The sequence below is a fragment of the Lutjanus erythropterus genome, chromosome 22, assembly GCF_056507025.1.
Source record: "Lutjanus erythropterus isolate fLutEry1 chromosome 22, fLutEry1.hap2, whole genome shotgun sequence".
Taxonomy (NCBI): Eukaryota; Metazoa; Chordata; class Actinopteri; order Lutjaniformes; family Lutjanidae; genus Lutjanus; species Lutjanus erythropterus.
In genome coordinates, this window is record NC_139338.1 from 7459052 (window position 1) to 7481512 (window position 22461).

Here is a 22461-nt window from a genome sequence, read left to right on the forward strand (position 1 = left end):
TACATAAAATGAGATTAGATGAGATAGAGTGTGTTGCAGCATATAGACAGAGGATGTATAGCGTTTATCCTGCTTATACCCCAGGTAGTGTCTCATCATAAGCCTGCAATTAGCAGCTGCTGTCATGCACAGTGTCATGAGATTTCTGGCATTAAGGATAAGTTGTTTCATCGAGGGCTCAGGTTTGACTGAGCTGGTGGATCCAGAGTTAACACCACAGGGGATTAATGGCACTATCAGCAGAATGAGTCAATTAATGATCAAGAGCAGTTTCTCTGGTCTGCAGGTCCCTCTACTGGTGCCAGCACAGAACTGGCAACCCAGCACCGACACTGACTGGGAACCATGATGTTCTGGCAGTTGACTGCGAGAGGGTTTATTTACTGGTGGATGACTGCTTAGGTTGTGAAATGGGTTTGTGTGGGAGTCTGGCAACATTCCCATCTACTTCTTGGCAACCCATGTGTCAGTTTAGTTTCTATTTGTGAACATAACTCTGCAGAGGTCTCACTCTCTGCTGGATACTTTAGGTGTGTTGTTACATTCTGGCTTCATCCTAAAGTATTTCTTTTAATACATATGAAGTTGGAAGGTACTGTAAAGGGCATATATAATGATAAGCTCCTGTGGGTTTTAGCATTATAATTGAGCTCTGTGCACATCCTGACATTGTCCACCTCTTTGACTCTGTTGACATCACCATTAGACAGCCAATGAGGTTTATTCAGTCTCCATTCCCTGAAGGCCATGACCCCAATCAGCAGCACACTCACCTCTCGTTGCCTCCACTGAGTTCACCTATAGTGTTACTTATTAATTAAGTAAAGTCTGTAGATGGGTGTGAGGAGGGCAAAGTCTGAACAGTAGGGGAGACAGGGGTCTGATTAGCCAGATTTTGCTTCTATGGGGAGAATCACTAATTCAGCTAACTCTGTGGAGGAGAGCATATGGAAGAAATAAAAAGAAGTAAATATAAGTGAGTGAGTTTGAGGCCTTATTGTGTTAGTTTCAGGCTATAATCTACCAGGTGTGGTAATAAACTTAAAATAACTGTGGACTTGAGTTGATTAAAAAAACTCTTTTATTTCCATCATAATTGTGGTTACAATGTGCCTTTTTAGCAAGTCCATAATAATTAAATTTCCATGGATTACCAACATCATTAAGTATGCATAACGATTGTTGCTTGAAACAAAAGCCACATGTTTTTCTGTAGTAGAGCAGAATTGTCTAACCCCTTCCTGCCCTGTGCTGTCACTGTTAATGTAGCCCTTGAAAGAAGCTGAAGCATTACTGAAGATGATTAATTTGCACTTTGATAAAATTGGGAAACTTCTGAGAGAATAACTAAAGAAGAAAAGTCAAAACTGATGCAGCACAGGCTGAGATATCCTGATTTGTAGTCCTTGGTTTGGTTCACAACTGCAGGACCTACATTTCCCATGATGCAATATATTTTCTTTTCTTTTCTTTTCTTTTCTTTTTTTTTGCAGCCTTGATAAACAGTCTGAATAATACACTGTAAAACTAAACTATTTGTTGTAACTTTAAATGTCAGTGTCAGGACTGCCTTAAAATCTTAAGTTGACTGAATTTGAAAAGACAAATTGAGGTAATTTTGTAATGATTAAAAAAAAACAAAAACTTTTCTGGTCAAATTAACTTTATATTATTTCAGTTGTACTTGAGAAAACATTTTCAGTAAGCTTAAGATATTAAGTTGAACCAACAAGTCGGTCCAACACGTCTCTTTTTTTGCAGCGTACAGATGTTACAAACACATGCATTTATGTTTTTTGTTACATATAAAAAAAATCTTAACTACACCATTTGTATCCTGCTTGTTATGGTATATTGATTAGAGTGAGTTTTAAAAGCCTCAAAAGGGGCATTTCATGCATTCTGACAGTCAGTACTTACTAATCTGCTCTTTTAAGGTCTGGACAAGGGGAATCTGGTTTATAGGTTATGGCTGCAGAGAACACAGGGAAATATGCCTCATTACAAACCAAAGAGCCAAAGCCACTCTGCGTTTGAAGTGGCCGGCAGTTTCTGGCTTTCACTCTCAAACAGTGATTCACAGATGATCCTTGAATGACTCATTAAGTTCATTCGTACCGACCCCCGACTGCTTTTCAGCAGCCAGCAGCTCCACAAAAGGCAACTTTAGTTGATTCTGCTGCTGGATGAAGAGGCTGAGGGTTAGTGCAGTGGAGCCCTCTGCTGGTCACTGTGTGGAAGGCATTTTCTTCAGAGAGGATCAACAAGTGGTGATGTTTAGTGCAGCTATCACAAGGCTGAAAAATCCTTATAAAGCCTGCCCCATCCTTCCTTTAGACCTGGAGGGGAATCAATGGGATATTTCAACTCACTTGTGAACACTTAATTTCAGGGAATACAGAGTTGTGGAATAACATTTTCATTGTGTACGATCAAATGGTGCTGTGGCCTGGGGCAGTTTAAAAATACAGCCATTTTGGTTATTTCATATTCCTCTCAGCTATTCTATCGTCCTTGAAAAACTTTCAAATGAATCTAAATCGTGGCTCACTTCTCACATCAGTGACGAATAACAGAAAACATTAAGAGAAAAAAAAAAACCTGAATTAAAGGATAAGTGAAGGTGTCAGTGTGCAGTAAATTCCTCAGTGATGCTGCACTGATGAGCGAATTCTCCTTTCAACATCATTGATGTCCCATTTTGACAGAACAAATCTAGTCTATACCTATTACTTTGTTGACCAGAACACATGGGTATGGTTCCAAACAATGATGACACCAGTACCAATATCAGTGTAAGTGATAGCAATACCAATAGAGTGATTCATTTGAGACCTTTTCTATTGGTTTGGCACCATCTTGGCACAATCAAAGAATGTTTGCAGTGATTGGCTGTGAGCAAAACCATACAAATAGTCATTTTTCTCTAGAAGTTTTGATATCACTTGGTACTGGTTTATTTCAATCAATTCACAGCCATATCTAGCATGATCCCTGGCTTATCAGGGACAGAGACTAGAAATACAATTTGAAATAGCTTGTATTTCTACCTTCACACCAGTGACATCACTGGAAGCGAGAACAAGAAATTTTGCTTCAGCAGAACTCAGCTTTTTCTGTCAGCAGCACTGAGAATTGTATTGCTTAAATTCAATATAATTCTTGACATCCACATGAAAATTCCTGAATTTTCCCTTTAAGAAAAACATCCATCCAGCAAACTGAAAGGTCAGCTGACACTGCTAGCTCAAGCAAGAAAAAGCCATGAGCAGCTAGCAGCAGCTCGCAAGTCTTCCCCCGTAAAAAATGTTTTAGAAATTAGTGATGTCTGTTTATGGCTGTTGTTTCCATGTCGACAGACATTTTTCTCAGCAGTCATATTGATAAGAAGTAGAAGGGTAAACACAGGTGTTACCAATGACACTCATTAAGGTCCTGCTGTATTTTCTGTGATAGACTCTTTTCCAGTGAGCTGACCTGAATGGAATGGAGCCTTGATTAGTATCACTGATAACACCTGTGCTCACCTACTATTTCATTTCACTATGACTGCTGTGAAAAAGGTTTGGAATACACCAGAGCTGTTTCCTGCTGGTAATTAACAGAGCATGGAAATTGAAATGTCTAGAATGATAAATAAAGGAGCCAGAATGATGGATCTGACTCCGTCTTCACAAAACAACTTTTATCCAACCACTCGAAACAAAACAAATGACATCCTCTCATATTCAAGCACCGCTGTGTGTTGTTATTGAAGCTAAAGACTTTGCTCCGATTCCCAGAGTCAATAGTGTACAAAACAATCAGCAGTTTAGCAGTCTGACCGCTCCACTAAGTGGCCGGGCGTAATGTCGCTGTCCTGTCCCCGTCCTCCGAGAGGCTTGTTAATAAAAACCGGCCCGGGCTGCCAGCAGTCTGGACCGCACCCAATCAAAAACCCATTAATCTAGCGATCTACATTAATTTGTTTCTCAACAAGCAGATGGCAGCCCCGATTGAAAGCAAACAGACATGTGTTGTGTACTGCATATAAATGGGCTTTTTACACAAAACAACAAAGGCCAGATACGTCCAACGGGGCTGATACCTGATCAAGATGGTAGCAGTTGGTGGGCTGCTGATAGCTCAGCGGGCTTAGAACACTGTTTACCATAAGCTCAGGGCTGTAAATATGAGCACTTGTCAACAAACTTTTGACCTCCCATCTGCACAGGCCTGATTACAAACCCCTTGTGTTCTTATTTCTGTATTTTCCTTGTCAATTTCCTTCATAAAAAGTCCATTTTACTGCAAATAAAATCAATTTTACCACCATAATTATATTTATCCAGAGAGAAATGCTGCTTATAGTGGCAAAAACAACAGTTGCTGGGAGTGAAAGTGCTTCCAGATCTAATTGGAGCCCAGTCTGTACACTGTCAACCAACCAAAACTAGTGCAACTCAGCAGCTGAGTCATGTTGAGTTAATGAACAGTAAGCCAGTCAGACGCTGTGAGGAAGTGTGACTAATCTGTACAGTACAGGCCAGCGGTGAGTCACACTAACACACATCACGTCCTCCTGATTTGGTTATTGTTGGAAAGACTTTGGAGGATAATTCAAACCCTCTGGGGGAACGATAAGGATCTGATTGTGTGCATCTGTAACTGCACACTGTAAAAATAAACTATTTGTTTTAACTTAAAAAAGTTAGAGTCTGGGCTGCCTCTCAAATTTGTAGTTGAGTGAATTTGGAAAGACAAATAAACTTTTCCAGTCAAATAAACTTGATATTAATTCAGTTGCACTTGACCATGTTGTGCATGTTAAATAGCCAATATATTAAGATAAGTTAAGATGTTAAGCTGAACCACACTGACAGACAAATTTGATTTCTTTTGATATTTTCTCACCTCTTCATTTCACACAAAGAAGTAGTTACTTTGTTCCAGCATCAGCACAAAAAAGTATGCAACTCCTCCCAGTGAATTTATTACATTTAAAGACTGAAGGAAAACAAAGTAGAGAAATTCATAACTGTCCGTCTGGTAACAGATTTTTTTTATTTTAAATCAGACTCAAACTTTTCAGTTTAGGAATTTTGCCAACCTGTAATGTTTTGTTGAGATCATTTACTTTCCTTCTTTAGATAAACTTGAATCTTTACATTTAGAAAGAAAAGAATTATACAAAAAATTATACAAAGTGAGCTGTGAATCTCATCTGTCATTATTTTTGTGCTTGAAAATTGAATGGTTGCAATTGCAAATATTAAAGTATTAACTATTATTCTCTTTCATTTTGAGTTTACTCACAAAGTTTTGAAATACAATTGTTTGGAGTTTCTAAAACTCAAAGAGTTAGAGTTAATTTAAAGAAGAAAAGTAAAAAAACTCGACAGGGAGTTTTAAATCTCAAACAATGCATGCTGGGAAGTCTGCTAATATGCTGATCATGTAACTGTACAGTATATTCATTCAACTCATCATTTCAAATCAAAAGACTTTAAGTTATAGGAACTCAAGTTCTGAAGTGTTGTGAAAATTAATAGAACTTTTTAGTTTAATCACTTTGAATGAATAAAACTTGTATAGTTGCATTCAGTTAATGAGAAAAGATGAGTTCCACCACATTCCTATGTGATTTTTTTTACAGTGTATATTTCTGGCAGTGTCTCACTGTAGAAGGGGTTGCTAATGACATGGTAGCCTGTTTGCCTCTCCTGATTTATTTGTGTGTTTTGGAGTGGGCGGAGCCTAACAGAGGTCTGAAGGAATGATTACAGAGCCCTGCGGCGTCCCGGAATAGACGGGTGTCAGCTGGAAGCCCCGGGACGCTTGTTAAGGCCGCCTCCGAGCAGGAAAAGTTTGCCTGCCGTTGGACGCAGGCCTTCAATTAGGGCTGTTACAACTACAGTGAGGTGACGCAGTGTGTTGTACAGTGACTTAAGACTGCAGAAGGAGCTTATCTTGTGAGCTAGCTCGCGGCTAAACTGCTAATTAACACAGGGCTCTCCACAGTCTCAGTGTCACTCAAATATCTCCCAGCTATCTTTTTTTTTTTTTTTTATCCATGATCTCAACTGGTTCAGAGCAGACCTGGATCTGAGATGATGACTGTTTCTTTTTTCGTATTTTTGGATATTTCTGTGAAGCAGAACGGGTGCGAGCGGGAGGTGAGAGCCGTGGAGAGCTCAAAATGTTTGCGAGGTCGTGTGTGGCTGTCAGTGTGTATGTGTCCTTCACCAGCACGATGGTGGCACAGTCTGGCTCGCACGCCACAGAGCCAGCGGGCCAGACGCTGCCTCACACGCTGTGGTTACCATGGTAAGGTGAGATACTGCTCGTGTCTGAGTGCGCGAAACTCTCATAAACCTCGCTGTGAGGATGCCATGTGTGTGTGTGTGTGTGTGTGCACGTGTGAGTGACTGCTTCAGCATCTGCTGCAGACAGTCTACATGTCTGTAGTTTCAGGGCAGAGATGATGGCTTGAACACACTGCTTTGGTTTAGGTTATTTATGGGATTTCAAATATTTTTATCTCAGTAATAAAACTTAGTGGAGAGGGGAGGATGTTAAATAACAGTGATAAAATAAAATGATTCAAAAAACGTACAATACATGACTGAAGTTTATAGGTACATATGATAAAATATATATTAAGTGCTTTTACTTTGCGGCTGTAAACATTAAAGAAGTGATGTGGGCAGCACATTGCCAAATTCCATCATTTTTCCAAGATAAAGGCATTTTGAACACTTTGTCATGCTTGAACTTGAACTTTACATTGTAAATACCACTTCATGATTGATATTTAAAGATGTAATTAGGCTGCCATAGCAGTAAAACTCTCTCTTTCTTGAAATAAAATGTACTTAATTTACTTAACTTTAAAGCAACTCCTGGATTGCTTTATACATTTCAGACTGAGGGTATTTAACAGTGTAAATCAGAAGAAAGATGAGCTTGAAATTCTCTTAAAAGTCTTTTAATACAATGCAGCAAGTCTATATGTGTTATTACAGGTCACTCCAGTCTTTTCACCTGTCTTCACCTGACACAGCTAACTGTAATAGACAAATGCTCACAGTCCTCTGCTCTTATTTTGTAAAAACTGCCCTCCATTGCAGTTTGGATTGGGTGAAGCGAAACTGCTTTCTCTATTCTGATTGCAGTTTATGCTTATTAAACCACCTTTTATTACGTGCAGAAAGACGTAGAAAACAGATTTAGCCTCACTTTCAATGTTACTTTATGCTGTTTACAAGGTTCATTTTTGGAAGGCAGCTCAATTTATGCCAACGTTAAAAGACTCTCTGCTCCCGATTAGTAACAGACTGTTAAACCAAACTCCATTCAAAAAGCAGGTATTTTATAGTAGGGCCGTATTTATTCACAGTAAAACCATCACCAAGACAGTTCTCTGATTCGCTTCGATCTACAGGCACAATCAGCACGTGTCGTTTACTTGTATTTAATTTACTGGGGGGGCAACTTCATGTTTTTCAATATTTGGAATGGACATGTCCCCTCCGTCCTACCCAAGATCGACACCCAAAGGACGTGTCACCATTTCATACAAAGTCACTAGGAAGCTTGTAGTAAACTCCTAAACTCCAAGGAAAGTTGAAAATGTTTAAACTTTAATTTACACCTTTCTCAAAACTTTATGAATCTTCTTTAATTCAATTCAGCTCAATTCAACTTTATAAGTATAGCCCCAAATCATAATAGAGTTATCTCGGGGCACTTTTCAAATAGAGCAGGTCTAGACCATGCTCTTTATAAACCCTATTGTTCCAACCATGAGCAAGCACTGTGGTGACTGTGGTGAGGAAAAACTTTGAGCGGATACAGGTTTTTAAATGTAGACAGCAGGGAAAAGGAGAGAGACCAGAGTTTCTCCTTTGTTCTGAGACCAGTCAGAGTCAGAGCTGAACAAAAACACTCACAGATGCATGACATACATTGCAAGCTAGCTAACGTTACAGCAGGCTATGGGCTATAAAACCAGACGGAAACAATCAGTCCAACTGTCAAAACTTTTCTTTGCTTATATCTGACCACACCTTTATATTAGTACAGGTCAAGCTTCAGAATATATTCTTGCACTGAGAACAAAAATTGTATATTTTGTCCTTATTCTCGCAAACCTATACTCTGCAAGTTCTGTAAATGTCTTTTAAGAGTTGTCATAAAAGCACAATGCCAAGATTCTGAAAACAAAACTCATACTCTTATTTCCTGTGGCTTATTTTGAAATGTAGTTTTCAGCACTTCACCTCTGTGTTTTATAGCCGTGCAATCTAAATGACCTGCTGGGACCTGAGACGGTGTAAATCTCGTCCCCCCGTCTTCTGGTTTGGGGTCAAGGCTGCTGGCGGAGGAAGGAAGGGTGTTTGTGTTTTGGGACGTGTTTTAGAGGTTGTATAAAATGTCTTCCCCACAGCATCTGATGGCTTTCCATCACATAAACATGAATCAGCCAGAATTTAACCATTTATTGTTGTTAGTACGACTCGGACAGAAAATGTCTCCTGTCTCTGTGCTGCTTCATACATTTTCAGTGTGCAGGTTGTAGAGGTCAGCAGGAAATTCATGTGTTGATGCTGATATTCCCAGTCATTGGGTTACATTGTACTCTGTGTTTTATAGTTAGTGGATAGCCATGATTTAGATGCGTCCTTCATGTGCCAGGCTGGCTCTATGAAACAGAATGATATGAGATATTTTAGCATTTTTTCCTGGCAAAAAATAATGGAAAGCTACTACATGTAATAGTTCCCTTGTGTGCTACCTTAAAATTTTGCTGCTTTGGCAAATGATTGCCTGTAATTTGCGCTTGTAACCGCTGACAGTTTATCAAATTGGTCAACAAACACATCTGTCTGTCTTTTATTTTTCTCTGCCCGCTGCTGTCCGTCTCCAAATTGTGTTGTTCTCATCTGTCTGAAACTGTTTTGGAGCTGTCATTTCTTTTTCTAATCTTTTCTCTTTTCTTTCTGACCATCCTCCTCGCTCTACACTCGTTGGCCTTAAGTTCCTCCTGCGCTATACGAGAGATCAGCTCTGACTGACGTGTGCGAGCGCATCCAACATGGATTGTGTGTCCAGACTTCTCCCAGCCATGCAATTATGTCATTTTCTGCTCAGGATTTCCCCTGAAACGACAAAGTGGCTTGGCAAGCCGTGGCATGAGAAAGCGATGACTGAATGTTTCAGTTTTTAGCAGCACGAGTTTCTCTCCTGTTATCTGCTGATTGGAGTGAAGTCATGTGGTCAATGCCAGCCTGGTAGTTAGAAGGTGCTTGTTTGGATCTTCCAGAATAGGTTGGAGAACCAATAAAATTCACTTAATGGGACAGTTCACCCTAAAATCCCCAATCTAAAGTGATAGTTATCCTACTAGATTGTTGTAAAGTGAGTCGCTGAGTTTGGGAGATATCGACTATAGAAGTGGCTGCCTTTGAAATCATGACTGGAACTATACCTGTCAAATGTATCACCACACTAGCTAAGATAAGCTAAGATAAGAGCTAAAATAATATTACAGGAGATAATGAAAAGTAATATTGCACATTGCATTAAAACATGATATTAAACATAATAAAAAGTAGTATTGAGGATGATAATAAACATAGCATGGCCATGATATCAAAAAAGCTAAGCTCAGTAGTTCTAATGTTGAAGCCCAGGGAAGAAGGATGCCATTAATGTTTACATCCCACGCTGTCAAGAGTTCGAGCCTCTCTTCCATGAGCAGATGCGCACTTCTTCGCCATGTTATATTTGATGGGTGTAGATTGGTAGAAACTAGTTCCTACATGAAACTGTTCACAACAAGCTCTGTGGATTATCTTGAGTAACTGGGTAATGATTTCCGTCTTTCTTTCTGTCATCTTTTGGCGCCTTGAGAGTGTCAGCGGTCACCTAGTCCAAGAAGGAAAGCAGACATGTCTACAGCTGATATCTACAAAACTCTGCAACTCTCACTACAACTATCTAGATGCATAAATAGCACCGCATATAAGAGGCAAAATGCATATTTTTAATTTCGGAGTGAACTGCCTCATTAAGCCTCGCGCTGCAGCAACTCGCCTGCCCACGATCAAGGCACCTGTATGTCTAACTTCTTGGATAGAGCTGTTCAATGATGTATCACGCAGCAGGACCTTGAAAGCAACATGAATGCTTAATCAGATTTACTTGGAAAAAATAAGCCAAACAAACAGTGATGCACACTTAATAGGCTCTGAGGAAATGTTGAGTAAGACTTTGGCTGAGGAGTCAAAGGAGTTCTCTCTTGGCAAGATAGATTAGAGCGAATTGACGTGTTTTCATAAGCCTCATTTTCAGTCGCATGTGCATAAACTGATTATTCCCATTCATTCTTTGTTCTATTGTACATCTGTTGTTGCATTTGATTAGTGTTTTATCACTGTGTGTAAAGCTGCTTTATCAGTCTTGTAAATACAGCTGGACAGTTCTCCTCTCACCCCCAAATCCTCCAACCAAACACACCCAGACTCTGTGATTGACCGCTGGCACGGCAACAAAGGGGCTCCCCGCTCATCCCATTCAGCTTGCAGTCCATTTCTGCCTCTTAAAATTGTTGTGGAGAAGTGCTGTCACGTAAATAAAGTTATTATTTTTGATCCCTCCAGACTAGCGCCAGGCTGCAAGGAAACTTTGAGGGAGCGATTTGTATATTGTCGGCGTAAACTCCCTGCTTGGGTGTTTGCGAGACTGGAGTAAAGCCATGTTGGAGCGCTGCCTGCTGCTATTACCTCAGGATTAGGTGGGTTTGAAGGAGGCCTCTCTATTCCGCTCCCGGGACAAGATAATGATGGTCTCAGAGGGAATAGAGATGACTTATCCCAAGAAGCACCAAAAAAAAGTTTATATAGAAGAAATGGCTTCCAGGTGCTTCGATAATGTAGTTGGACACTAACAGTGGTGTCTGCAGACGAGGGATTTCCCATGGTTCAAATCTCATGGTTATCTTTCATTTGGACCTGCTCTGCAGTGGACAGTAACACTGCAGGGAAAAAGCAGCAGATGCGCACAGTCGGATATCTCCGGGATTATGCAATTCATCTCTTTTACTGACCCTAGAAAAATTGATTCACGCCTTTGCTTCCTCTAGAACGTGTTTGATTGTACAGCTGTCCAGCTGCACGAGGTTTACTTTTGGAAAAGTCATACTTATTCAGAACCCAGCAGCCTGGTCAAGCCAGAGCATGTGTGATTATTACTACTGTCTTTCTTCACTGGCTCCCTGTTGGCAGTTTGCAAGGTCCCACAAGGCCTTGAGCTGCCATATCACTGATCACTGACCTTTTTCAAAGAGAGTTATTGCACTTGATGGGAGATGGAAACACTTTTTCTGAATAAGTTCTGATGTAGCAAACATTTAACTGATCTGGCACACTCCTCATGACTCCCATGGCTCTATAATACATTCATGGTCACTCCACACAGATCTGATTGTTTTTCATCATTTGAGGTTGGCTCTTTTAATTACGTCATCTTGTTGTGCCCTCTTCTTCTGCAGTGGTATAATGGTTTTCATCTGGATAATTCGCACCACCTACTGTTTTTCTCAATGAACCAACTCCTAATAATCTTATAATGGTTGTGGGTGGAAAAAAGCATTTATTTGCATTTTCTTTTGACGATTTACTTGACATTTGGTTAAAAAACACATGTTCTATCTGATGTTATTACCACTCTTCCTTCATTGACATCTTGTTGCCAGTTTGCAAGGTTTCCCAAGGTTTTGAGCTGCAATCTGACTGATCTGCCTAACTTTCTATCACTGATGGGTCCAAGTCATTGTTTTGCAAGCTACAAGTAAGTCCCAAGTATTTGCATTCAAGTGCCAAGTCCTAAGTTAAGACAGTCAAGTCCAGAATCATGTCCCAAATCCTGAACTTTGACTTTTGAGTTCTAAACAAGTCATAATGTGCTTCTCACCAATTGTAACGCCGTTTTGTCAACAGAGCCTTGACTTTGTGGTCTTTGTGCTACTTGAAATATCAAACGCAGTTGGAAGTTGTTGCGTCTCTGTCTGTAATTATGATCTGAACATTATGCACACTGCAATTCATCTTTTGTTGACCACAGTGTAGTTTTTGCATGTGAACAAAATTATCTTTTGTATCTTTTTTTTTTCTAAATGGAGCTCACTAAAGTAACGTGAGTTCTTTATTGTTCTCTCCTGCAACTTGATTGGATGCTGTCAGATTGATTCATTCAGGAAAGGAAGTGATTGAAGTATGAAGTCAAAAGGCTCAAGTCCAAGTGAAGTCACAAGTCTGTGGTGTTGAAGTATCAAGTTGAGTCTAAACTCATCAAATTTGTGACTTGAATGTGACCCAAGACCTCTGCTCTCTAGCATGTAAATTTAACCTCAACTCTATTATTTAAAGTTCCTCTACACTCAAAATGTCTTTAGCTGACTGTTAATTCATTTTTGTGATGGAAGGGGGAAGATTCCTCTGTTTTCACCTTAGATCTCAATTAAGACAGGTACATATGACAGGAGGATGATTTTGTGACATCACATCTAGTTTGGAGGCCAATCATGTTCAAGTATGCAACAAGTGTAATGTCAGAAGTTGACACCTCCAGTCAGAATGGACTTTACAGTGAAGTACAGTAAAAACATCTTATGTCCAACAGTTTTGCCATGAAAGATTTGCAAATAGATTTTGTATTTTTATATGTAATATTAAAATACAGGGTTAATGGACATTTTTGTGGCAAAAACATATCAGACACATTATTATTCAAAGTATTTAAGAGTACTTCCATGTCTTAAAACATGTCTGGAGGGGCTCTTCAACTTTTTTGAAGAAACATTGCAAATATTTTGCAGCCAGACATTACACACATAGATACCAAGTGTCCATTTCTACTTTCTTCTCATAGCACGCCGTGTTCTTTCACACATTGAGAATAAAAATGGCTAAATTCTCTTTTTTGACTTCTTTGGTTCATCCCAGAGATTACCTGTCAGCAGCACAGCCAGTACAAATTTTCTGTTGAGCTTGACTTTCTGTGGGCGTCTTTTTTTTTTTTTTCCTCCCACGCTCCATAAACTGACTTGTCAGACAAGACAGCGATGTCCCGTTCCCATCCCTCCATCACTCCTGGTTTGTCATGACCCAGAGACGGAGACGAGGCGCAGAACGACGGAGGGTGCTCCATCAAATCGCGGCTCCATCGATTCCATTGGCTCATCGCTCGTTTAGTTAATGCAGCTTTATGTTGTGTTTAATTACATTTAGGAGCCATGCGGGAGCGGCGCCGCTGCCAAGTTGAGGTTTTTCGAGCCAGTGTGGCCACAGAGGAGACGTCTCTACTGGCTTAGTCTGTTTCAAACAGCATTACACAGCTAAATGTCCTCCAAGTGATTGTATGTATGCTCAAACCCCATGAATGCAATTAGGATCTTAATTTATTAGACAGCGTTGGAATGATGCCCTGATTAAAGAGCCCATACATTAACAGTCATTCAATGGAGACACATGAATAAATACAGTGAGTCCTGCACAGTTTGACTCCCTCTCTGCTCCATCTCCTCTCACTTCAGCATCCCATCTGTCTCCTTTTACCCGGCTCCCCCCGGAGGCTGAACGGCGCCACTGCAGCCTGTGCCAATAACACCTGCGTAGCTGTAGTCACTGCATTGTGATCAGGACTGTTGAAGGCAGTTTATCTGCTCTGGGGTGAGCGCTGGCTGCTTGGGATCCCCGGCGCCGAGTGGAGAGATCTGCAGAGCAGGTAGAGAGGAAGAGGAGAGGAGGCAGGAGAGGAAAGATACTTCAAGTGGCATCAATAAGGATAACATCATCACAGAGACTGGACTTCTGCTGATTGATGCTGGCTGCCGGGAGGAAGAAAGAGGAAAGAGGGTGGGCGAGGGGAGGGGGATTCAGTGTTTGTTTGTGTATGACAAGCTTGGAAATTTGTTGATGTATGTGCGTATATGTGCGCGCGTGTATGTTGTCTGATCCAGCATGTGTGTCTCTATGATGTCAGTACTCAGCACCAGTGAAGGTGGCGTTTACTGCTGATGTTCTGCCTCTGTCGTAGCGCCGGCTCTGCTTCCCAAAGCGATTGGGATTCAGGGAGGAGAGGCTAACGAGTGCAGGAGGCTGACAGGCTGAACTCTGAGGAGTCGTGAAGTGGGGGGGGGATCAGTGAGTCGGCACTCACGCAGAGACAGGAGGCAGGTTTCTTTAAAACAGGTTTCTTTGATGTTTCTGCTTTGTCAGAGCAGAGAGACGAGAGGGGACCACAGGTCTCAGGTCAGGTTTGAACCCAGGACCCTGCAGCTACACCTTTAAGCCGTTTTTACCTTTTTCTAACTCAGCTTGAAGTTGGAGTGGGAAACAGGAAGCCTTGTAGTTATTCTGAGCCTTGCTTTCTTTTTGGTCTCCTCTTATCTTTGCCTTGATTTATCTGGGCTGGATTGAAGTTGATTCTTTCCTTGTAATGTTTCAAACTGATCTGCTGACAAGGGAGTGTGAATATGTCCACACTTACCAAGATTTGGAACAGCTTTTATTGAGCAACATTGAGCTGACACTTGCTGGAGCTGCTTCATGTTAAAAGTTTTATACATATTGGCAGATTTCTTGGCAACACTCAATCAGAAGGAGTGTGTGCATTGGACTGATATGACACTGTCATATCCATGACATGACACCTGTTATGAACATGAAGGAATCTTCAAGTGTCATCAAAAGTTATTCAGTTATGTAATTTTTAATGCAAAAATGACATTGCAAATTGTTTGCTGAAATTGTCACTATATCCTAAAGAATACATTAAGTTTCACTTTCAATTTTAAGGTCACGATTCAATTTGATCTTTTTCAGCACTAACAGCTCTGCCATTCTTAGATTTGAGTCTCAGATTCATATTCCCGGTGCCAGCATGTTGCCACAGTCATAGAAAAGTGCTTCAGGCTAAGTTATGTTACATTAGTCAGCCATAATGTGGCAAGATAAGCATATAACCATTCATAAAGTTTACTTTTAACTTGTAACAAGCAACGCAATGTGTTAGTTTTGAAATTCAAGTATTAGTATAAGTTGTTACGTTCACAAATAGGCAGTCCCTCAGAATTTTTACCACTGCATCTGTCATCAGAGAAGACTCTAAATGTGACTTTCTAGCATTTTAGATAAAGGACAGACTGTCTCCCTGTACTCCAACAACTTATTTTTCTCAGTAGGTAACACTGTAACATAATGAGTTACTTTTTAATGGCAGTAATCCTGTAATGTGATGAGTTACTTTTTAAAGTAACGCTCCTCATCACTGATCCTGACAAAAGTACACGAGACAGATAATACATGAAAAGATCAGGTCAAGGCTTTCACACTGAGCTGAAATAAAAGTGCAAATGAAAGTGCACATAAATTAAGTAAATAACTTATTTTTTTAAATTCTAATTGTTGCAGGGTTCCGTTGGGCTTTGTCTTTGTTGGAAACTGACTCTGATTAGTTTTTTCATTCAGGCATCATGGATTCTGTCAAATACCATTGGGAGGACAAGGAGGAGCCTGAGGAACCTGTTTAATTTCACATAATATCCGTCTAATGTTTTATCATCAGTATATAGTGACAGTTGCAGCAGTTATTTTTATAGAAGTTACCAACTATAGCTTTAAAATGTGATGGTTGTGACGGTGTCGTGTTATGTCTTCTGCACACTTCTTCAAATAAAAGTCAAAATGTTAGGAATTTCTTTAAGTTGCGTGACAGTTTTTCAGTCCAGTTTGATCTCTCTGTTAAACAGAATACATGAATCAATCATACGCACTCAGTTTATACACCAGTAAAGTAACCAAAGAAGGCTTTTGGCTAGAAACTTAATTATGTCCCTGTGGAAGTGCTGAGAAAATGTTGGCTTTTTGCTTCCACAAGTTGACATATTTCAGTTTTAAAACGGGATTTTGGAGGACACACAGTTCCAAAGTGGGCAGGTTGGACCAAAACAAACCAGAAAAAGTGACTCAGCATTATTGTGAGCTGTCGCAGTCAAGTCGAGCGTCTTCAAAATGAATATGTTCTAGCAGCTGTGGCTGTTGAGGAGAAAGGAACAGGGACTTGAATGACTAAAAATCTGCAGTGGAATTTTAATGTTCACCTGCTGCTTGCTGTTTTTCAAGAAGTTTGTCTTTATATTATCAACACTGTTGTTTTTAAGGTTTTAGTGAGTCATTAGCAGATTTCTAAGCAGTCCAGCTAAAGCAAAAGTAAACCTGCTCAACCTTGATGGAGCATCCTACCCAGACTTATCAGATGTCCAGACTGCTTAGCAATCCATTTCACTGCAGCTCACTCCACTCATTTATTTCATCATGGGGCTTCTGTTTAAACCACAGAACAAAGGCACAAATCATTGTCGGTCTCAAATCCTTGGCAGTGTGGTGTTTAATGCATTTAAAGAAGATGAGGCTCGTTGGAGTCCGAGCCAGAGTCTCATTTAATAATTGAATATCTTCAGCAGCTTGTTTGATCCGCTGTAGATTCATATGTTGAAGCTTTCTACCAGCCAGCCAGACAAGTGTTTGCAGACAGAAAAGAGTATTTGCACATAGTTGCTTTAGTTTACTTTCCCTGTGATTGTCAGCCTGTGTGAAGCTGAATTGTCTGTATGGTAAACGCTGCTAATACACTACAGCAATGCAGCATAGGAAAACAAACTGTCCGAATCAAATGCAAATACTGTTTGACCTCCAGGCTGGGTAGGTATATACCCTGAAGATGTGTGTTTATTGGTATCATATCCCTGCAGGAGCTGCAACAGATGCAGAAGCAGCTGGCTATTTTAGCCACAAATTGAGTTCATCCGCTGGGTATCTACCCTTCGCTAGGACTGCTCTGTATTCCCTCTCCTCACTTTGTACTTGCTCCATCCACAAGAGTTGAGGAAGTGATTGAAAGGTCTCTCTGTTTGCCCAGAAACAGTGTGATCCCATCAACCTGTTCTGTGCATTTTCAATCAGGAAATGCTGAAAATTTTGGGGGGGAATTGAAATATCCCAAAACGGTTTTTACACTTGGCTGAGATGGAAAATTGGTGTAACAATAAAAAGAAAATGAAAAACAGACTCAGTGAATTCATGGATAACACTTTACAGTAAGGGTAAAAATCATATATTTAAGCAATGTTTAACTAATGAATGACCTATGAACATGAATTCCTGTTTCTTACCAACAAATGATCCAATCACTGTGACTTCATTAGATTACTTCACACTTACTTGGTCATCTGTTAAGGACTATTGATTCATAGTTACATCACACATGAATTGATGCACTGTTAAAAGAATCAATGGATCGTTTGTCAATAACTTAACATGAATATGCATGTTTTTTGTTCAGTCAATGGAATTAAACATAACATTTCTAGTTTTATTTTCAGATCACCACAGAACTTTAATAGGAGCTCTTTTAACTTTTAGCACATACTTAGCATTAGCATTTACTTACCAGCTAATACACTTTAATATAAGTTATGGTTGTTTGTTTACTCAATAATTAAAAACACTGTGAACCATGACGAAGGTGTTATTGAATTCAGTCCAGTTCAACGGTTCTTTTCGTGATATAATAATAACTGACTTCTCAAACTGTGAAAAAGTAAAAGGAAATCAGATTTATTTGCAACATCCATCAGTGTAACTAAAGAGTTGTTGGTTCAACTTAATATCTTAAGCTTGCTGCACATGTTTCTCAAGAACAGCAAGATTAATATCAAGTTTATTTGACAGGAAAAGTTTATATGTTTTGAATCATTACAAATTGTCTCAACTTGTCTTTTCAGATGCAGTCAACTTGAAATTTTAACTATTTTTGAGGTAAAAGAAATACTTTATTGCATCAAGTTAGCTGATCTCAGTTGCAAAAACAATTATTTATGTAACTGTATGTTTATTATAATACATACATATATACTGGAATCCAGCTAATTTGATCGGATATCAGTTGATGTATGAAGTAAGTGTGAATTAACACTCCTTAACTGATCTAATCACATAAAGTCAGGGTAACTTGATCATTTGTTGGCGGTGAGAAACAGGAATTCATGATACATCCTGCATTAATTCATGCATTAAATCATCATGAGTCATGCATTAGTTAAGCATATGATTGTACCCTTACTGTAAAGTGTTACTAAATTGGGAAGTGCATGAAGCATGTGACTTATTTGTCACTTATCGCTGAAGAGACTAAGACATCAGACTTGTGGGGAGAGATGAGATGAGACTGTAGCGTTCCACAAATCAGTAAATGAACACAAACACATACTTCCATCATGTTTTCCAGGTATTTTTTGTTCATTTAAACTCTTTAAATTACTTTTTCCCATTGTACCCTCTTCTTCAGATGTTTAATGGCACCTAGTTAGAGAATTACTGCCACCAACTGTATCTCAGTGCACTTAAATCTTAATATTTCCACAACAGCTGTGGATGGAAAACACATTAATTCTAACGCCTTTTCGCCAATTTTCTGGAAATTTGGTTTAAGTCTTTTCTTTGCCGCTCTATCTCCCTCTGTTTCTCTGCAGAGGCGTTAATCCTCTGTCCCTGCTCCCTTTAGAGGGGAAGAGATAACGAGAGTTGCAGTAGGAGGTGGCTGCTAAAACAGTGTCACAGATCAAACCCTCGACCTCCTCCTCTTCATCGCAGGCCTTTTGATGAACCTGACTGTCCAGCAGCCTGTGTTATAACCTTGGTGGAATTTCCCGCAGGCTGATGTGACTGTAGCTGTCAGCCAAAGCGGCACATTCACTCTTAATTTCTCCCGTTCACACACACTTTCTCCAATCCTCCTGCTCTCCTGTTTGTTTACTTGCCCCCTGATGGGATGTGGCTTGCATTTGCGGTGCATGTTTTTCGGTATGTCTGTGTAAGAGAGCCTTTTGTGTGTGTATACCTCTTTTCGTAAACAGGTTTTAGTGTGTGTTTCCCCTACGACGGCTCTCATTTTTTCGAATTTGCGCTTTACAACTCCTCATCATGGAGAAAGTCGCAAAAGGAAACCACAACAGATAAAAAAAAACCCTGAGAGGCGGCGTCTTTAAAGGATCAGAACGTTTTGCTTCCAAGAAAAAGAAAAGAGTGGGAGAGAGATGCTTTTAATTGAGAGCGGTGTGTGAGGTAAATGAGGGGAAAAACGGATTATTTCATCATGAGAAAGTTTTATGAGGGAATTCCTAGGGAAATGTCTACCATCCGAGATCCTGAGGAGCTTGTTATAGAAAGTTATAGAAAGTTAGTCTGCAGGAAATCCAAAGACAGAGATGTTACAGTTCTATTACACAGAAAGCATAGCACAGAAATGGCAAGAAAAAATACACTTTTACCTATTTAATCTGAACTTTACAGTGTATTTTTTTTACTTTAAGGGTCCCTTTAAAGTGGTCAACCCCCCAACCTCATGGATGATCTTACATTTCTGAGGGGATTTTCATCATTCAGAGTCCTTCACGCTGCCCAGCCCTGTATTGCTTTTCTTTTTTTGGCTAAATCCGGGGATAACATGAAAAGTTTCAGTAAGCAGTGCAGCAGTCAGTGTCTTTATATGGGCTGGTACAGTTTTTTTTTTTTTTTTTTGGTCCCAGAATCTCAGTTCAAGCCCAGCGGGAAGAAAGACGTTCCTCCGTGGCTGTCTGTGGAAATTTGTATCAAACGCACCCTCCGCACAGCGAGAGGAACCGGATCTCTTTTCTAACTCGTGTTGTAATTTCTCAGGTGATGTCTGGTTCTCAGTGAGAGGGCTCTGGAAGGAAATCTTAGAAAGTTTGGTGATTGGAGGAAGAAAGTGTATAAGTTAAGTTTCTTCTCATTTGTACGTTAAGCCACAAACTGCATTCAAACCTTGTAATGTTCCACAGTTTTCATACATTATTGGTAATATTCAACTTTTAAAGCCAGCAATGCACTTTAGTGTCAGCTTTTCAGCATCCAGCATTCATACCACAATTCCCTCAGAAATTGCCCTTTATAGTTCATAGCTCTGGAAGGAAATTTTAGAAAGTTTGGTGATTGGAAGAAAATATTGCACGGGTAAAATGTCCACATTTATTGGTACTTGAAGCCATAAACTCCATTCAAACCTTGTAACGTTCCACATCTTTCATACATTTTCTGTAATATTCAACTTTTAAAGCCAGCAATTCAGTCTGGTGTCAGCTTTTCAGCATCCATCCTTCAAAAATTGCCTTCTCTAGTTCATGATGTAATTTTTCAGGTGCTGTCTGGTTCTCAGTCAGACGGGTCTGGAAGGAAATCTTAGAAAGTGTGGTGATTGGAGGAAGAAAACTGCATGGGTGAAGTTATGAAATATAAAACTGCGTGGGCTGCTTCAACCAGCATTTTTCAACCTTCATGGCCTCTCCGGTCCTCAAGTTTGTGTGTGAAGAATTGAACCATTTGTACAAAAAAGAAGCTGATTATCTCAGTATATGTCTGCGTTTGTGAGGCCAAGAACTTGGAGGCCAAATGTGACTCACATCTTTAGTCTTCAGAGTCCAGAGAAACCGCAGCAGCTGTGGAAATAAGTCTGTCGGCTGATGGACAAAGCATTGCTTATCAGTCGGCTTATTGGCTCTAATGAAAGACAAAGCGGCTGTTAAGAGGTTTAGGTGACAATACAAAAGATTATCCGACATGCTGCTTTTCCGGGTTTAGACATAGTTGGGAAATTGAATCCACCTGTTACAGCAAACATCTTCATTAGATTAGATTTCTTAGGATTGTTCTGACTTGTGATCAAATACTTAGCCATCTATTTTGTTTTTATCTGGATTTGACTTCTCCAAAGTGAATTTGTTGTGTTTTTACGTCTACATTTGTCTACCCAAGGTAAAAACAAAGACCTAGACTAAATGTCCATCTAATGTCTTAAGTGTTTGCTGGGATCAGTTACCAATTCCATGGAGAAAGATCACAAACAGTGCAGTTCTCCGTGCGATCCAGAATGCCAAAGCTTGATGAAATGTTTGTAGTGAAGTAGTGGAGATGTGCAGGGAGTCAGAGTGTTTGGACAGGCCTCCCTGGCAGGACATTGACCACTTCACTGTAGTGAAGACTGAGGACATGTCAGCACTTGTTATGTGTGATGGAAGGTTAGACGATGACTGCATGGCTGAAGAAGTCTTCAAGGGCAGAGCCAAAAACTTCTTTCCTTCTGACCTTGTTCTATCTTAACTTGTTACAAACCGTGTCTTCGCTATTTATCGATCTTTATTTTTTCTCAAAAAACTTTATGAGTTTTGGACATGGTAATGATAGTCAGGTGACCTTCATTATTATTGTGATCTTCGTTGTGGTTAACATCATAAAATGGTCACAGGAAAGGCAAAGGGTAAAAGTTCTGTGTCTGTTTGACCTATGCATTCACCCCACCTCCTCTCAGTGCAGACCTTCTTGCTCTTTATCCTGACATTTGAGACGTAAAATGACAGGCCACGTCTCTAAAATTCTGTACAGACTAAATGCAGTGAAATGACGCGCAAAAAGCCAAAAAGGTGTTGTGACACAATGCAAAACAACCCAAGAGATTGTTGTTTTATTCATCGTTTATGGTGCGATCTGGCTGGATGAGGACAGCAAAGCCATCAATGTCTGTAGTTTAATTTCCCAACAGGAATTTTCCTGAATCGTTTAATGCCAGATAGTGATTGTGTTAAAAGAAAATATGGACATCACAAAGTCCTGTCAAGTCATGTCACTTGACTCTTTGCTATTGGTCATAACTTGGATTACAAATCTGCGTCCATGTCCCATTTCATGTAAAACTACCTACATTCCCTTCCTAACCCTCCCAACTCCCATCCTCAACTCATCAACAATACCAGTATTGAGTAAATTACAAAAGTATAGAAATATCCAACATGAGAGACAAGTCAAGCAGCACAATCACATAACTGTCAGTACAGAATTCAGTCTATTGTCAGCACAGAAGAAGGAGGCCAATAACTTTGTGAGTTTAAAACAGAACTGTAGGTCCCATTAAAAGTTCATCTCTGCATCTCCCACATTCTCAGATTTAGATCTCATCAGATGACAGAAGCAGATTATTTGTTTGCCAGTGGGAGTAGAACATAGCCGAGGATCATGAAATTATTAACAATGTTTAGTTGCTAAAATATCTGACATTCAACTTTCAGAAATGCTGCTAATATTTTAGGACAGCTGCAGACAATGATCTGCTGTGAATGCATGGATCATTTTGTTGCCTTGTGGATATACTGTATTTTCATCACTTGAAGAATGTCAAACTAAATGGTCTATAAAACGCACACACACGCCAGAGTTTTGTTTCCATCACTTCAGAGGACATTACATCGCTGGAGACATACCCTAAACATAACCCCAACCCTTAATCATAAACCTAGTCTTCACTGTGAAATTCATGATTTACATTATGGGGATTTGTGTGAGGTCCCCA

The 22461-nt window shown here is 39.8% G+C and overlaps 1 protein-coding gene across 2 annotated transcripts in view; it reads left to right on the forward strand.

Annotated features, from left to right (window-relative positions):
• nav3 (neuron navigator 3) overlaps positions 1–22461 on the forward strand; it is a 277797-nt gene that overhangs the window by 55250 nt on the left and 200086 nt on the right. The window lies entirely within an intron of this gene.